This window comes from Pleurodeles waltl, chromosome 1_2 (genome assembly GCF_031143425.1).
Source record: "Pleurodeles waltl isolate 20211129_DDA chromosome 1_2, aPleWal1.hap1.20221129, whole genome shotgun sequence".
Classification (NCBI taxonomy): Eukaryota; Metazoa; Chordata; class Amphibia; order Caudata; family Salamandridae; genus Pleurodeles; species Pleurodeles waltl.
In genome coordinates this window covers 235,373,626-235,392,280 of record NC_090437.1, presented here as the reverse complement: position 1 = coordinate 235,392,280, position 18,655 = coordinate 235,373,626, and the positions used below count along the sequence as shown (strand labels likewise).

Below are 18,655 nucleotides of genomic sequence, written 5' to 3'. Positions count from 1 at the left end.
AGTTTCAAATGCAGAAACTGTGCACTCACAAGAAGGGTGTGCAAGAAGTAATGTTTTGGTGCAATATTCTTTGCGTCAATCAATATAACTGTTAAGAATTTTTCTAATAACTGTGCACATGTCCAGTCAATTAACATGTCAGTTTTTCTAAAGAAATTCAAAGTAATGTTTTTGTATTTGTGTCAGTTAAAAGCATGAAAAGTTCACAATATGTACAGAAACCCCTATAGTTATCCAAAAACACTGAGTTAACTATTGACATCGCAAAAGCTAGAGTGTGGTTAATTTTTTATGTCATTTATTGGAGGTTTCAGCAAAACATAGATGTTTAATTTGTGGATGTATGGTATTGCAGAGTTGAGTAATCTAAGAAGTATCAATACAATCATATATAAAACTCAACATACTTTCTAATGGTATCTCAGTAGTATTGAAGATGTTGTCTCACAATCTCATGATCCAAATAGGCTTTCCGTAATACTGGTATAGACTCCATGAGTCATGCTGAATGTGTTGAACACTAACAAAGCAGAAGAGGTGATGTGTGTTTGTGTATATGGAGAGTGTCAATAAAACTTCTCCACACCTCCTGTGTTTGACAGAATATGATAGGTATAAAGAATCTACTTACTGTCCTCAACATGAGAACATATGTAATGTATGTATTATCAGCCATGGACTCATGGTAATTGTGTAATACTTATCAGAGTTGTTGTTTTACATAAGTGAATGTTTTAAAATACTACATAAATGTTTACAAGCATTAAGCCATGCTAACTCACTTTATTTGGCTATGAGTGTGTTGAGAAATCAGAAAATGATTTGTCTGTGGCTACCTTGCATTGCTAGAGTAGGATTATGAATGTACAAATGAATACACTCATTTATGTGTGCACATTTGTCTGTGATATAACATTACCTGTAATAGCTTTCACCATTATAAAACAGATCTCCCTTGTGAGAGGAGCTGGTGCTAGATTTAACAGGAATGTCAACTAAGGGACTTTAACAACTCAGTATATCATTATTGAACTGCAAGATGTCTGGAGTTAAGAAAACACAATAGTGCTACAGGACCTATTTGTACAAAATCTACAGTGAATTCAACACATCCCACAACATGTGTGACTAATGTTATGGTCACATACTGTTATTTCCTGCCCACACTATGGATATCTCAATTGATGTACACTCTGCTAAGGTACATAGGTCTAGATTTCAAACAAAGTAATGAAATAAAACGTTCCAACTCAACTAGTTGCGTTGCATTGTGTTGCAGGGAGAGTGCAATATGGGGCAAGAGACAACAATCCAGGATTCAAACATGTCTTGCGTTCCCTTTGTGTGGTAAAATGGGATGCTGCATAGGGCAAACATGTCTTGCAAGGCCACTACAAGAAAATATGATATACTGTGTGGGGCAAAAACATCTGGGACACTGCATAGCGTAAACTTATTTTGTTGCCCCTGCATGGCAAAATGGGACATTGCATAGCGTAAATATGTCTTGTGTGGCCCCTGTGTCGTAATATGGGATAGTGTGTAGCACAAACATGTCTTACGTGGCCCTTACATGGTGTCTATTCCTGCTCAAAAACAATCCTGCATGCACAGGGAGAAAGGACAGGAATGCACCTTATTTAATAAATACGGTGCACTCCTGCCCTTTCACATTGGCGTAGGGCAGTACAGCAAGAAGACTGGCAACACTGCCCTACTCGAATTCCCCATAAATATTGCCCCTTGGTATTTAAGTTGATGATAGCCACTGTGGTAAATGTCTCATGTGAATAGATCCAACATATAGTTCATATCATATCTTTCAAGTGGACACAACCCGTATGATGAGGCAGAGATTTCCAGCTTCTCTAACTCTAATGCTGAAGGTATTCATCAGTAATACACAACTAGATGATTCTTACTACATCAAATACTAGCTGTGTTCTTAAAAAGCATTGACACTGAGGTCCAGATGTTGTTGAAAATGAAGCAATGCAACAGAGCAAGTAAACTGTCTGCTCTGTGTTGCGTCTCAAGAAAGAGGGCAGGAATGCACCATATTTCAAAGATACGTGGCATTCCTGGCCTCTCACACCATGTTGCAATGAGTGCAGCCTAGTGCTAACACAGGCATCCTTGGGCCATGGTGCAACTGTGCTGGCATTACACTCTGGAATGTATTTGACAAGGGAAGGACACACTAGTGTACAAAAACAATTCTTAGAGGCATATAACTCTTGCAAAATGTGCTGCAGAATGAAGCACATGTAGAACAATGAAATAAAGAGATTTTGAAATATGCATCCTTGTAACGTCTCCGGTGGGAAGGCATACAAAATTGACAACATTTCAGATATAGTACCCTTCTTACATCTGGGATAACTTTGAAATCCATGGGTGGATGAATGGGCATTCACCCTCATACATTTTTATATTTTTTTCTAATTTTCAAGATGTAGTTAACCTTCTACCGGCGCTAATGCCTGATCATTTTGACCACATGTCGCAAGGGCTTGCATTGGGCTTGCACCAATCTTATGTCATAGAAGGCGATACAAGGCAACACATGCACCAAAGTCAAATTGACTATGGCACGCAGAGGCTTCTTGTGTGGTCTGTGTTGCTAAGTGAGTGTGGAGTAATGCAGGGCAGCACAAGTCGCTGCCTTGCCTTACACTGCACTGAGAAGGGTTTACAAGAATGGAGCATTGTTGTTCCCATAAATGTACAAAGGTTGTTTGCCACATTTACAGATGCAATAAGACTATTTAACCTGGAAATATATCAAACCACTACACCATCCCAGATGAGACACATCATGGTAAAATAAGCTAAAATCTCATGATTACTTCCTCTTTCTATATGTGCTGCATTCTGCACCACAAAGGGACATTGAAATATGCTCCAGAATATTTTTCTGTGCAGCAAGGTGTCCCTTTTCTTCCACAAAAACAATAATCACAGTGATATAGGCACCCTTTCAATTGTGTCCACATTGGTGCTATGCTGCACTCAGTACGTCAGAGCAGGAACTGAGCAGAAATACGCCATCTGTCAATAGCTACGGGCCATTCCTGAAATCTCCCTATGAAGATATACTATGCAGCACAGTGTTTTGGGTGTTGTGAAAAATATAGCCCTGTACTTCTAACTGGCCCATGCATCACTATTAAAATTGTACTGCATTGCTACTCATTACATTCTCTTTTCACATTCTTTTTGCTAATCACTCAAAAATAAAAAACATACCTGTAAGGGTTGTTCCTATGCAGAAAGGTATTGTTTTCTGAACTGAAATAATACTGCCCTATAATGCAGACACATTTGCACTATGAAGCAGGGGTGGCAGCATTGGCGAAAGGCTGAACACAGTAAGCATGTACAAGACGAGAGAGGGAAAAAGGTGCATATATGTTTAATTAGTTATCTCTTCTGGTATCTTGCTTTGATAAAACACACTCAAGCAACTTGTCTTCATAACCTCTATAGATCACATTCTTTAAACATAGGACTGTTGTTGTTCTTTTTTGCAGACAAACACACCTTATTATCAAGCAAAGAAATACAATTCATTTGGTGTATCAATGGGTGGTCCACTAAAGACCTGAGAATGGCAGTGGATGCAGCAAGGGTTGGTTTCTCATCATAACATGGTATGCGGCCATATACCACACACATTCATACTGTATTTCATATGTGTTATGTATGATTAGATATATGTGTAGATATTTGTCATTAAAGTTGTAGCTATGTAGGTCCCCTGGATACAATCAATCACAACTTTAAATGTCCTATCCCTTGATAGTAGATGTGGGATGCCATTACCACTAAGTGGTATTTAAGTGTTAATGACATGGTAAAGCATGGAATGCAAGTGCATACATAACATGATGAACAGTAATTTTTAGCTCAAACTTTAGATCGTATGACCAATAAACAAGTTTTTACTGTTGTTCGTATGTAGTGAATATGAATGCAGACAAAAAGATGAAATGCATGGGACACAAAGGCCCTCATTATGTAATTGACGGTATAAACCGCCTACCGCCGCGGTGACGGCCACCAAAAGACGGTCGCTGTGGCTACCAGCCATCCACCGAATTATGACCACAGCCGGATTTCTGCCAGAAGGATGACGGAAATCCATCTGTGCCATGCCGCCAGATGGAGCAAAGGTGGCGCTGTTGCCAGCAGCAGCTCCACACCATTAGACCTCCGCCAGCCATATTATGGCCCATAATATGGCCTGGAGGTGTTCTGCTGGCGGATGCTGCTGCTGGTAGCAGCACCCGTCCTGTCTCCTGCCGGAGGAAGACCCCCTAAACACAGGTAAGTGGGTGCTCCTACACGGGAGGGTGTGGGGGGTGATATGTGTGTGTATGGGTGTGTGTGTGAATGTTTGTGTGTGCGTGCAAGCAGGTGTGTGTTCCGTGTCGAATGTGTGTGCATGTATGTTGTATTCTATGAATTTGTGTCTGTATGTGTATGTTTGAAAGTGTGTGCAGATGTGTGTGTGAATGGATGTATGCATGTGTGGATGAATGTGGGTATGGTTGTGGGTATGCGTGTGTGAAGGGATAGGTGTGAATGAAGGGGGGGGTTTGGAGAGGAAGGGGAGGTGGGGGATTCTGGGGAGGGGGATGAGGGTAGGTAAGACCTCTATCAGTGTCAGGGAAGGGATTCCCTGTCATTGATAGTACCTACCGCCATAGTTTTTGTGGCGGTAAGGAAGCCACGAAAACCATGGCGGTAGGCGGAGTCATTATCCCGCAGGCGGTACAGTGTCGGCTTCCGGACTGGAGATTGATATCTCCAGCCTGGCGGCCGTTACCACTGTGGCGGTCGGTGTGGTACATTGGCGGTTTGGCTTCAGCCAAACCGCCAATGTCATAATTTGGTGGAAAGTACCGCCAGCCTGATGGCAGTACTTTCCACCATATTACCGCCAACCGCCAGGGTCATAATGAGGGCCAAAGTGTGTTCAGAAAAAATCAGGAAGATGGCATGGGCATATTGATACATGGGAAAATATTACGAGTGGTAAAATGCAAAAGGCACTGGACCCACCCACCAACCACAACATAGCCTTCTACTTCTACAGGCACTGTGACACCTCATGGAGGGAAGAAAGTCACCTTCAGAAGGAGTCATGTAACAGCCACTTCGTCACCATAGAAAAGGGAACTCAAGAAGGCACAGGAGGAGAGTAACCGTGTTCAAATAAATGAGACTACAACTAAGGAGTATGAATATGCTTAAAGGACAGATTGCAAAACTGACAACACTAATGACAACAAATAATCAATTGCTGCGTGTCTGCAAGCAGGCCCTCAACACAATATCAAAGAAATAGTCTCCCTATGGACTCCCCCTTGATATTTTCCATTATGTTATTTTTTATGTATTTGAGGGTTAGTATGTAAGTAGTTGTAGTTTAGTTGCAGTGTTAGTTCCGGGTAGGCTAAGGTGTTTAAAGTATTTTTAAATAGATTAGATAGATGTGTGCATGGGAAACTGTTATATGTGTGTGAAAAAAATAGGAAAATACAAACAATAATTTATGTTTAATAATAAATGTTTAGGTAGCAGATGTTCAGGCATTAGTATGTGTAGGTGTTCTGTATGTTGGTGTATGCTAAGGGGTGGGGGATTGATGTTTGGTATTGTTGGAAACAGCCTTTCTGCAGGGTCACCCCCAAAACGTTTGCCTTCCTTGTTCTCTTTTTCTGACCTCATTTGTGCTGGCTTTGGGACTCTGTACACTTTACCACTTCGAATCAGTGCTAAAGTGCATATGCTCTCTCCCTAAAACATGGTGACATTGGCTTATAACCATTTGGCATATTTATTTTACTTATAAGTCCCTAGCAAAGTGCACTAAATGTGCCCAGGGTCTGTACATTAAATACTACTATTGGGCCTGCAGCACTGGTTGTGCCACCCACATAAGTAGCCCTTAACCATGTCTTGGGCCTGCCATTGCAAGGCCTCTGTGTGCAGTTTCACTACCACTTCGACTTGGCATTTAAAAGTAACTGCCAAGCCTTAAACTCCTCTTTTTCTACATATAAGTCACCCCTAAAGTAGGCCCTAGGTAGCCCATAGGGCAGGGTACTATGTAGGTAAAAGGCAGGACATGAACATGTGTGTTCTAAACATCCTGGTAGTGTAAAACCCCTAAATTCATTTTACACTGCTGTGAGGCCTGCTCCTTTCATAGGATAGCATTAGGGCTACCCTCATATACTATTTGAGTGGTAGATTCTGATCTGAAAGGAGTAAACAGGTCATATTTGGTATGACCAGAATGGTGATAGAAAATCCTGCTTATTGGTGAAGTTGGATTCAATATTACTATTCTAGAAATGCCACTTTTAAAAAGTGAGCTTTTCTCTACAGTTAAATCCTTCTGTGCCTTCCAATCCCCAGCTGGCTGGGTTAGTTAACAGCTCCCTTGTGCAATTCACCCAGACAGCCCCAAACACAGGATGCTCAATCACACCTGTGCATATCTGCACATTGAATGGGTGTTCGTGGGCTGGGAGGGTGGAGGGCCTGACACTTACATGTCAAAGGACCGTGGCCTGTCCTCACACAATGGACTGTCAAACCCCCTACTGGGACCCTGGCAGACAGGATGAAACTGAAAGGGGGCCTTTGGCACTTCTAAGCCACTCTTTGAAGTCTCCCCCACTTCAAAGGCACATTTGGATATTTAAACAGGACCCCTGACCCTATCAACTCAGACACTTCTACCGATACTTCTGCAGACACTTCTGGACCCATCAAGATACTCTTTGGGACAGACACTCTGCTCCAGAACCTGCAACCTGCCAAGAGGAACTGCTTGATTTCCCAAAGGACTCACCTAGACTGCTTTTCTAAGAAGGACTGCTGCCTTGCTGTTGCCCTGCTGCCTTGCTGCCCTCCGGCTCTGCTGAGAAGTGCTCTCCAAGGGCTTGGATTGAGCTTGCCTCCTGATTTTCTGAGGTCTCAGGGCCAAAAATACTTCATCTCTATAAAGAAGTCCTTGTGCAGTGAAGAATTGCCACACAGCCTGCCTGCATCGTGGTGAGAAAATCACTGCACGCCAAATTGGAATGACGCAATCTGGCTCCCCAAGTGGAAATCGACGCAGAACCAGCATTGTGACCGGAACTTTAATGCACAGCCCACTAGATCGACGCATTGCCGAGCCAGAATGACGCAGCCCACCTTCCTGCAAAGAGGAATCGAAGCAGTGCCTGCTGTGCGACATTAATTTCCCCTCATCGTCCACTGTATTGACGCAGCTCCTGTGACTTCATCCCGCACACCCAGGATTTCCACGCATTGTCCCCGGGGCGTCCAAATACCTCGCAACCCGTAGAGGATCCAAGTCTGCGCTCCAGAAATTGACGCAAGGCCCTTTTTGTGTGGATAATATTGATGCATCATCTGTGGGCGCCCGGAGAAACTGACACACACCTCCCAGTTTTCCACACATCCTCTCCTCTGTGGTCCCTTGCTGATAATTTCAACACACACCAGGTACTTTGTGCTTGCAAAAGACACATATTACTTCTTAAGACACTATTTATCATTACAAAAGTGATATTTCAACTTGTACTTATCAAACCTTGATCGTTTTGACCTTCAGATATTCAGATAAATATTCTATATTTGTTTAAACCTGTGGGGTGTATTTTTGTGGTGTTTATACTGTGTTATTGCATTATTTATTACACAAATACAAAGTTAAGCCTGACTGTTCAGTGCCAAGCTGCCAGAGGGTGGGCACAGGATAATTTTGGTTTGTGTGTGACTTACCCTGACTAGAGTGAGGGTCCTTGCTTGGACAGGGGGTAATCTGACTGCCAACTAAAGACTCAATTTTTAACAAGTATGTTTTTGAGTTAGGCATAAAGAAGTGGTTAGTAGATTTAGGTTGGGTTAGTGGTGGTTAGGATAAATATAGTTTTGTGTGTTTTAATAAATATTTTTCTCATTTATTTGAATGCCTCGTATGTTTAGTTTACAAAGAACACATTAAGCAACTAGTCCTATGTTGAGAAAAGTTTTCTTTTTTAATTTACCAACTTGGCCAGTGATGTACCTAGTCAATATGATTTCTATATATGTGTATTTAAACAAACCTACATTTACTTCAGAAACATGCAAATATTATGCACACTGTTGCACAATACAGCCATATTAGCCAGGTTACTCTGCTCCATGATGTGAGTATTGAGTAGATAACTTTACATTACAATGTTAGAGAGGTACCATTTTTTATTCTAAAGTGCAGTGTTACTCTGTGAGTTGGTTAGTGATGAATAAGCCTTTATTTTTGGTATTTGTGACTGGCATTAATGTTCAATAATTACCTATGCTAGCCCAGCAGAGGTCTACTCATGTTCTGACATATTTGAGATTAATACGTACATGCTATAATGTGTGTTGACCAACAATACACACGCACCAAATGAGATGAGAGTAAATCCTCGCTCACGTTGTGAATTTTATGACACATTGTGATGTAAAATGTAGTACACTATTACAATATGATGATAGTATCAGATTGGCTTTGGATATATATTGTGAAGGGCAATGCAGAATCCATGAAGTGATCACAAGTAGCAAGATGACATCTTGCTATACAAGTTGAACAATGAATGTTACTGCTTGACATGCTACAAGCAAAGTGACACCAGCACAGACAGTCATCCTCGTGTGACATGATCCAGAATTATTTATATTTTCCTACCTTTGTCTTGTGGTGTGGGAGAAACAAGGTCACACTGACATATATATTTTAAGGCCTAATTGCTTTGTGTTGCCCTCATTTGAGATAGTCAAGATGTGTTATTGATAGTACACATTTTCTATATTATTGGTCTAGTAGCTGGCAACTATTTACCTCTTTGTATGTTGTCAGCACAGAGACTATTGAATGAAGACTAAGACGTCTACACTAACAAGAGATTTCCTAATACTTTAATTTCCTACCTCATATAAGTTGTCATATGTTTGATCATTCATGATGCTGGACCTAAGGTAGAAGTTACACTTACCCCTGACATTTATGTAATATTATTTTATGCAGCTAAATTATGAGTACCATGGTAATGTGCAGACCTTCCTTTTCACTAACACGTCAGAGGGTTATGTCACTGAATAGACATGAACAGTCTGGTCATGGTAGGATAAAGACGTTTTTTTGTAGCTATTGCTGTTGCCCACATTAGTTCATGGGAAAATTAATTCTGTAAAAGTTTGTTCTAGAGTGAAAAGGCCAAACAACATAAATGTAATAAATACTGCAAACGAAATGTGTTCACAAATTAAGAAACATAACCTAAGAGTGCACTATAAAGCATTACTATCAGATAAAAAAGATAACTTTGCTTTAAGACAAGAACAGATGAACAAATGTAACTACATGTTACCAATTGAAGACTGCAGTAGCTTGAAAATAAGGTAGCATCGGAAGATAGAAACTCAACATTGGGATATCTGGAGAAGGCATCAAATACCACTGGCATTTATTGTACATTTGGCAGGTGAAAGAAATCTCCAAGGATCTTTGTTGTGGCTTAAATTGTTATTATATTTTGTAGTTAACTTTAGGTTTCTATGTGGGGGCAGCAGAATAGTACTGTGTATTGAATCATTACACCCACCCCTTTGGAATTACACCTTCCAGAACAAATTAGTAAATTATATTATCCTTTGGTGTTGATTGTAGAGTAACTCCAACATGTGATAAGGTAATGATGAAGGAATTTCAAGGTTATTGCCCCTTTGGTAGCAAGCCTTCCTCTGACCTAGATATTTCAAACATCAGACATATGTGTTATTCTATAGGTACTGTATTGGTGTTCTTCTACTATATTAAGCCGTGTTTTAATGTCCTTCAATATCATTAAGGATGTGTAAAAGTTAAGTAACTTGCTTTTGTGTAATTATGTGAAATTTCAGGAAAAGTACATAAAATGATGTGTAATAAGGTGAAAAGCAAATATGTAACTTAGCGCTACATTTTAGGATGAAATGACTCATTTTGTGCTAGCAAACCACAAAAAATACAATAACTGTGAAAAACAGTTGCTCACATTCTTATTGTTCACGTTGATCCTACGCTTATGTGCTATAATGTTGCAGCAAATGTTGGCATACTGACGTACATAGCATAATGACATACTTACAGAATTTTGAGCAACCGGGGGAAATTCACAAAATAACACATATTACACCAGCATAATTAAAATTTAACCTGGTCTGAATTATTTTATATACCAATAATCACCACCGTATCATCAAGGTATGTATATGTGTGGAGTGTAGATTTACTAATCTTAACTACACACCTATTTATAGTTATATAGTCAGTATTCCGGACATGATTTTATTGTAAGCTGACAAAAAATATTTGGGCCTATATTTAAGAAAAATTTGCGCCACGTTTGTGCCTTTTATTTATGCAAAAGCGGTGCTAACCTAGCGACATATTTATATTTTCAGCGGTCAGCGTCATTTTTCGGAGCACCAAATCACCTTGGGTAGTTTAGAGTCAATTATATGCAAGGTAGGCTTTTCCTTCAAAAACATTACATTAGCCGTCCAGCACCATATTTACTGCCCACTGCAAAAAAAACGCACATCAAGGAACTGGTACCAAAAAATGAAGCATCAAATTTTAATTAATGCCTGGTCAGACCTGGTGTTAAAATGAGGCCCAGACACTACTGCTTAAGGAAAACACACAGAAGGAGCACCGGCAACCCCTTGGACAATATGGAACTGTTAATGCTCCAGCTTGGCATACGCAACAGAAGACAGTGATGAAAACCTGTCCCATCATCACCACCATACAATCATAAACACCACCACAGCAGCCACAAAGGCAGTGCTGAAGGCAGGAGAGGATATTCCAACAGCAAACACCCATCGTTGGGCACAGGGAACAAGAGGTCATCAGAACCTACCGTCTGAATCGGGAGTCCATTGTACACCTGCTGCACCACATAGCACCAGACATCACAGCAAGAGTGGGAACTCCAGCAAGTATTCCACCCATGACCAAACTCCAGGCTGTCCTCCATATGCTAGCTTCAGGATCATTCCAGACAACTGGCGCACAAGTGGCTAGTATCTCCAAGCCAACCTTCTCAGCCTTCCTACCAAAGGTTCTGGATGGAATCATCTGCCTCACACACCGGCATATCTGCTTCCCAAACACCCAGCAACTGCAGCAGGAGACCAAGTGAAGTTTCTACCAAATTGCTGGGTTCCTGCATGTGCTGGGTGCATTGGTCTGCACACATGTCCAACTTGTGCCACTGGCTACAATGGAACACCTCTACAGGAACCGCAAACACACCCTATCAATAAATGTGCAGGCCATTGTGGACCACTGTGGATTCATCACAAACATCACAAACATTCTAGACAAATACCCCAGCAGCGTCCATAATTACTGCATATTCCAGCACTCCACCATCAACAAGTGGTTCCAGGGTGGGAAATATGGTAATGGGCTACTCGTAAGTAAGCCACCATACTAATCATTACACAGACCATACACCAACCTTATAGGACAAACAATACATATGCCACACTAAACACAGATGTACAGGGGAACACAGATGTACAGACAACAACACATATGTCACATGCCACACTACACTGCATTCATTGTGCATCACACACACATACACCCATATCTACATAAACAGCCACAACCTGACTGGCACACCTCGTGAAGGAGAGATGGAGCTACGTCCTCTGTGCATAGAGAAGCTAGGCCCAAACCTCTACAAATGTCCACTGGTTGACAACTAAATACAGATCCCTCACACATAATACCTAACAAGGAATAGCTCAGCTATGTGAATACCACTGGCCATGTCAATGTAAAGAAAGTCACATATAGGAACAGCCCCACATTTGCATAGGGTCGAAGCCTCTGGCGGCACCAATATCAAATGGCATCCAAGTGTTGCCATCACTAACTACATATCACCTAAACATATCAGCCATACCCATTTGTGTGCATCTTCACCTGTCTGGCGCATTGTGCATCACACATAGGAATATAACATCACCAGCTATGAAAGACCATGGGGCAGATTTATTAAAAGTGGTGCTGCACCTATTCCAGCACCACTTTTCTTGAGCCCCTTAACGCCACCCTAACACAGAGTAGGTGTAATCGTGTCAAGATAATGGATGCCATACGAGGACTCTGTAGCAGTATTGAGAACATACCTGACCATTTCATGGACAGTGCATAGGGACCCATTCATAACTATGGTGTGCCCCCTCCTAATGCCTGTTCTGTGCATGTGTTGAAAGTGTCTGTGGTAAATCATGTCTAGGAATCTTGGAGATTGCAAAGCATGTTGCTACTCCTCCCACTGTGTGAATCTCACCCTTGTACACATTATAGCTGGCATAGGCATAATCTGCCACAAAGGGTCACTAAGTGCCGCACTGCATGCATAGATCCACATGGCAACATGGAGGCCTGAGTTTGGCCTTGTTAGGCTACCATAGTGTCAATGCAAATGACACAATAGTGTTGCAAGAAGGTGGTAGGTTCCACTAACGTTAGGACACAGCCTCAAATATGGACAACACAACACATATTTTGCATGGTTGAGAGCAGGAAAAAACACAACAGTTACAAAGATTGTTGGAAAACAGGTTGTGGTGTAAGAGGGTCTAGCGCCTCCATGCCACACATCAATGTCACATAACTCACACTAATGTGGCTCTCGAAAGCCTAGATCCTAGATCCATGCACCAGAAAAACTAAGTGCTGTTAAGTAGTCATAGTGCAAAATCCTACTCCTTTCACCACATCATGGCTATGCCAGACGTGATGTATGCAAGGGGGGTGCCCATATGGTAGGTGCAGTTTCCAAATGGTGCATTTGAAAATAAGGAACTAAACTGTGTCACATCTCAGGTGGGTAGCTGTAACGCCAGCACTGAGCACGTGTGACAAGGAGAACACCATTGGTATCAATGGACCTTCATGGACTGTTCATGGTTAGGGACAAAAGTTTGAGCCTAACTCTGCACCGTAAATCAATGGCGTTGCGTATTGTGAGTGCTACTGGCCCCAACCCTGCCACATGGTATGTTGTACCTCAAATATAGCACACACATGTTGGCTGTGTAGATGTTGGCTGTGGAATGCTCTAAGGGTTGCTAAACAAGTGAAGGAGCAATGGGTACTGATTCACTCTCCAAACATATGCCCTATAGCATGGAATGATCAATAAAATGGGAGAATGCACCACCACATGAATGTGTGGGTGGAATGTAGGCAGAGCCCGTAGCACTTCCCTTGTACACTCTAACACACATGTCACACAATTGTGCCATTTTGACATATGCCTGCAGCTAATCCGGAAATACATTTAAAGACAGATGTACTGGTGTATGGCATAGGTAGGAAAGGGTTTGCAATTACCTACAATGGTTGATATGTCAGCAAGGTAACCTGGTGTAGCCTGTATGATACCATCACATACCACATGTGAAAACACACCTCTCATTGATATTCACATACCTGAACATGAGAAAGTGACCTACTGGGACCAATTCTATAAAAATTTTAGGTCTCCCACATGCCTATCCGGTTTGGGATGTGCATGTAAGTCTAGCAATGTCCATACATTTCTCAGAGCCACCCTAAATTGTATGGGTGAAGGAAGAGAAATATATGTTGCATATGGCAAGTCAAAAATACATAACTGAGATGATTTCACACACTAACAAGACACGCTCATGGTGACAGGGACATAGGTTGTGAAATGGAGATGTGAGTATATGCTAGTGTACACCAACAGATGTGGAAGAACAGCTGAGAGACTCCCTCAGACACTTGGAGACACAACATGGGGAGATCACTAGGACACCACACAAGTGCTGTAGCTGGTGTACTGTCATGTGTGTGTGGAAGTCAAGTATTCTAGCAAAAACCTGGAACTGGGAGGGAAACTATCACATGGCCAGTAGTAGAAGATGTGTACCTCTTCAAATTACACAAATCACACTTAGCATCCTGTCCATGTATGACTGGACAATGTTGCAGTAAAAGATGTGTACAAACTGTAAGCAGCTTAAATAATTCCAGCAATGTAGGACCAAATCAATTCCAAACAAGATATACCATTAATGTTGGAGAAGGTACACACACAGACCAATACTGAGTGTGCAACACAACAATATTACCATGTAATCACCCGACATATGTTCACAGAGAATATCTAGGTCAGTACATAACCCTTTCATTATTGCAACACCAACAACGATGTAGTTACACATTGCATACTATTCTGACAGAAGGCAGTGACAGATGACATAATCTGTCCCTTTGGTCAGAAAACATAAACAAGTTACACCAGCGATACAAGCTGCATATGGAAAATACTAACAATGTATAACCATTTGTGCCAGACCATGCCAAATGATGAGACATGTCCTACACTTACAAGCAGCCAGTCCCCTGTACATGATAGGGCAAGTCTGACATCAAGTACCCCAAAGGAAATTGAAAATCCCAGGCCATGGAATTACATTTGTGCAGGTCTCTGTCTGCAGGGGACTGTGCATTGCACTTTGAAAAGCTATCATGATGAGGGTAGATCCCTGCCATCTTCCCTTAACTCTCATGCAGAGGCTACATTGACTCTTGACACAGTCAGGGGCCTGATGCATGTGCACAGTAAACTGAGCTGAGTGGACCACCGTCAACCTGTGTGAAGAAAAAAAAAACATGCAACCATGGGTCTGTGTGGGTATGCCATTGTATGTAACAGTCATACCAAACATGATGTGTTTGATTGTATGTACCTAGTTTGTGCTTTGCACATATATGTCTGATTTCTCAGCACACATGTACCACTTCAATGGTGAAGGCCTGGAATTGTGTATTGGCGTATGCACAACAGTCTACTTTCCACTTATGAAAATGTATTTGTATCACATGATCATACATAGACTTATATGACCTTCAGATGTGTTTCCTCATTCTGAAACATAGGTGGCACTGATACAACTACATAGCCATCAAACAAATTTCCAAAATATGTCCATGCAGGAAGATAGATTTGTGAGGTTTCATATCCCATTAACACACCGCTTTGGCATTCTTTACACATATTACACTACACATTTCTTTTCCACACATATATCACTTACAAAGTCTCTCATTGACACATGTGAGTACACCATCTTCTGCATTATAGACGCATGGGGCACCATATGTTACATGTGTAGCATATAATCATGAACCCTTAACCATGTAACTCACCACAGTGTGTACACACATGCAGTCACATAGCCATGGGTTACGTGAAATCGACCCAGCGGTAGTCCACTGCATCCTCAGAGTACGAGTTGTCAGGGGTAAAACATAAATGAACATGTATTGGGTATAGCCCATCATTTCTAATGTGTTGTTGTCAAAAGTACATTTGGAAATCAGACATGACAATGTGATAGATGCACAAATATGTGGTACATCTCATATGTACACTCCCAGTACACATGTGGTAACATGCATGTAGAAAAAGTCTACCAACAAATGCACATATGCAAACGGTATCGGTCATAGCCTGCATCACACACACATACAAACATATGGGAACATATTCTGATTTTACCGTTACAACATTAATACACATGCACACACATGTATCCAAACCGTACTGACTACATACATGCATAGCCCATGTGACATGTTGTGTGAATCTGGGTGGACTCTGGCATTCTCGTTATGCACCAAAATGTTTGCCGCAAATGGCAATACTCCATATTACGCTATTCCAAAAAATTACGGCTGACCCCTGCGCGTCAATCGCAAGTCAACAGGCCTTAATGGGAAAAAAAAACGCATGACCCTCATGCATAAAAAAATTATGCATATTAGAAAACGTGACGAACATGCTGAGGAACTGATGAAACAGGACTTCCTTGTTGCATACATGGTACAGTGATTTCACTTTTACTTTACAGTCTTTATGTCAATGATTGTGAGAGGGTGTGTGGAGCTGCTGCTGGTCGAGGAGTGTTTTTTTTTAGCGTTATGTGTTGTGTCGTTTTCCCGAGTCTGGTGCAGTGCTTTTGTACTGTTATTGTCCTTGTATTGAGGGGTGTTTGTCTTGGGGTAGAGTAGTCTGTTGGAGTATTGGGGGTTAGGTGGGATAGTTTTTTATTTTATTTCGGGGCTTTTTGATTTGCAGTGAGGGAAAAATGCAAAAGGCCTGGGAAAGGGATAAGTGCAGATGAACTGGAAGGGTTCATCTGGATGGATAAACATTACCTCCCCATGATGTTTTGTCAAGGGTCAGGACAGGAAGTTTTGGAGCAGATTTAAGAGCCCCTAGCGCCACTTTAGCGCCGCCATAACGTCATTATTTTTATGCTAAGGCGGCGCTAAAGTGGCATTTTCCCCACACCATATTTACAAAGTGGCACAATACCACTGTGTAAACACTTATGCCACATTATACCTGTGCCAGGCATGATCTATGCAAGGCGGGTGTTACCCGTAAGGGGGGCTGAAAAAATGCCACTATTAGATTTCCTTACTGCATTTGTTCATTACTTTTAATGCCTGCTCACAGTAGGCTTAAATTGGTGCATACCAATATTTTTAATGGGCCCCTATTTACTCTACAGGCGTAGCACCACATTTTTGACACTACTCATGCAGAGTACATCAATAGCGTAAAAAATAATGATGCTATTCCCCTCTACCCTGTGCCGTTGTGCACCATATTTTAAATACAGCACACAAATGGTGGTGGTAGGAGGCGCAAAAGGGTGCAAGAAAAGTAGTGCAGCCCCACATTTCTTAATCTTCCCCTTTGTGTCTCAAGCAAACAGCATTTAAGAGAGCTTAGCTATGCACCGGGTGTTGATTACTTCCACATTCCTCTTTGTGTATATTGTGTATCACATATGCCCCAGAACTTGTAAAATGTCAGACACACATGCTTATTTTGTAACACAGGCCTGCCCCGTATGAACAAGAGTATGGGGCAAGTCCGCACCTGCACATAACTCAGGACCCTGCACCAACACAGGCATACTTGGGCCACAGTGCAATTGTGTCTGTGTTGGGGAGAGTGTCTATGTGCAGGATGGGATACCTTCTTGGACATAAACAGTCTACAATGGCGACAATGGCTGCCCACATAGTAATGCCAAGGCATCTGCTATGTTGTTTTGTTAATGTACAGGAAGGGACCATTACGTGCCCACAAGCAATCATCCATGGCATTTTAGCCCTGCTGTGTGTGCCTTCAAAGAGCACACACATATAAGAATCAAGAAACAAGGACATATCAATCCATTCCTCAACACTTAACTATGTTTTCACCACCCCTGGACTGTTCTTAGTCTTTTGGTGCTGATAATAAGTAAGATGTCTTCAACATCTGGGGAAGCGTCAAAAGCAATGGGTATTACAACGGGACGACCACTGCAACAACCATTGCATTCTCCTCTGATGCAGAATACTGTGTCATGCTGTCCCATATATACATGGAGGTTTAACACTACAAAAAGGCGCATAACAAATCGTAGTACAAATGGTGCAGTGAAATGCACCACAGGAGCATCAGGGAAAGTGACGCTTTGGTGGTGCCAAGGCCCATATTATCTGGCCCTTGGACGTTGTTGTGTAACAGTTGTTCATGCAAATAAATGTTCAAAAATCACGAAGGTAAGTGTTCCTGTCATGTCTTGCAGAAGGCCTCCCCCCTACACTATTAGAGGAGTGACCCAATTTGAAGACCCCGATGCAGCCAGTAAGTGTCACCTTGTTCATCACATGAGTCATTCCAGGGTTTTTGTGTAAGGGTATGATGTGTGCAATGCAATGTTGAAATGTGATGTGTGACCAATGAGATGACATCATCTGAATTAGGATGTAGACATCATGTCTGATGTTATGGTGAGAATGGAGAATAAGTTGATTGCTGCATAAGTGCCAATGTGTGCTGCTATGGAATTGTGGGTGTTAGGAAAAGGAAAGCATGCCCAAATACACAGTGATGTCAGACCAGACATGTCAGAGGTGCTGTTTATCTCAAAAGCATGCCTTTTGCCAATAGATTTGTCACAGCACTTTTTACAGCCACACATTGCTTTCAGTTAGTCATGAAATGGTACAAATGAATTACATGTGTTGAGGTCTCTGGGGGGCTTATGTATTAGACACTTGCACCACCGGTGCCTCACTACTCTTCAGAATTTAAGTGAGGCAGCAGCCATGCAAGGAGCCTTATTGTGCTGGGCAACAGTCAATTGAGTGTGGGACATGTGGGATTGTAGCAAACTAGATGTGTTCAGATTTACTAACACGATCTACGCATCATGATAATTGTGAGTGAGCTTCGCTGTGCCACGTGTGCATTGAATGTGAATGCTGAGTGTGTACCTGGTACTTAGGAGATGTTAGACATGCATGCGCACAGGTAGTTCAACGAGAAGGAATACTGTAACTGCACCCAGTGCAGTGCCACTCTGCCTGTACCCCTAAGGACACCCATACAGCCACCATGTGTGTGCTGCATTAGACATGTTGCACACCATACCACAGGGTAGGGGGCAATAGATACAAAATCTGCAGACAATATAGATGTACTGTTCA

General features: G+C 41.8%; 1 long non-coding RNA gene across 1 annotated transcript in view; it reads left to right on the top strand.

Moving 5' to 3' along the window:
• LOC138299584 (uncharacterized) overlaps positions 1-18,655 on the top strand; it is a 223,687-nt gene that overhangs the window by 33,874 nt on the left and 171,158 nt on the right. Inside the window, exon 2 of the long non-coding RNA XR_011204788.1 lies at positions 3,534-3,653. This is a non-coding gene — a long non-coding RNA (uncharacterized lncRNA). The remainder of the gene's footprint in view (positions 1-3,533; positions 3,654-18,655) is intronic.